This window comes from Arachis duranensis, chromosome 6, assembly GCF_000817695.3.
Source record: "Arachis duranensis cultivar V14167 chromosome 6, aradu.V14167.gnm2.J7QH, whole genome shotgun sequence".
In the NCBI taxonomy this organism is placed as follows: Eukaryota; Viridiplantae; Streptophyta; class Magnoliopsida; order Fabales; family Fabaceae; genus Arachis; species Arachis duranensis.
Window position 1 is genome coordinate 20193876 of NC_029777.3, and position 311 is coordinate 20194186.

A 311-nucleotide genomic window follows, 5' to 3' on the forward strand; every position below is an offset into this window, starting at 1 on the left:
AGTATTGTTCACAATTTCGCGCACCAAGTTTTTGGCGCCGTTGCCGGGGATTGTTCAAGTTTTTGGCGCCGTTGCCGGGGATCGTTCAAGTTTTGAGCAAGCTTGTGGTAACATCAGTGCCAAGATCCGGCAACAACACCAAGTTTTTGGCGCCGTTGCTGGGGATTGTTCAAGTTTTGAGCAAGCTTTTGGTAACATCAGTGCCAAGATCCGGCAACAACACCAAGTTAGTGGCGTTATTGCCAGGGATTGTTCAAGTTTGGACAACTGACGGTTCATCTTGTTGCTTAGATTAGGTATTTATTTTTTTC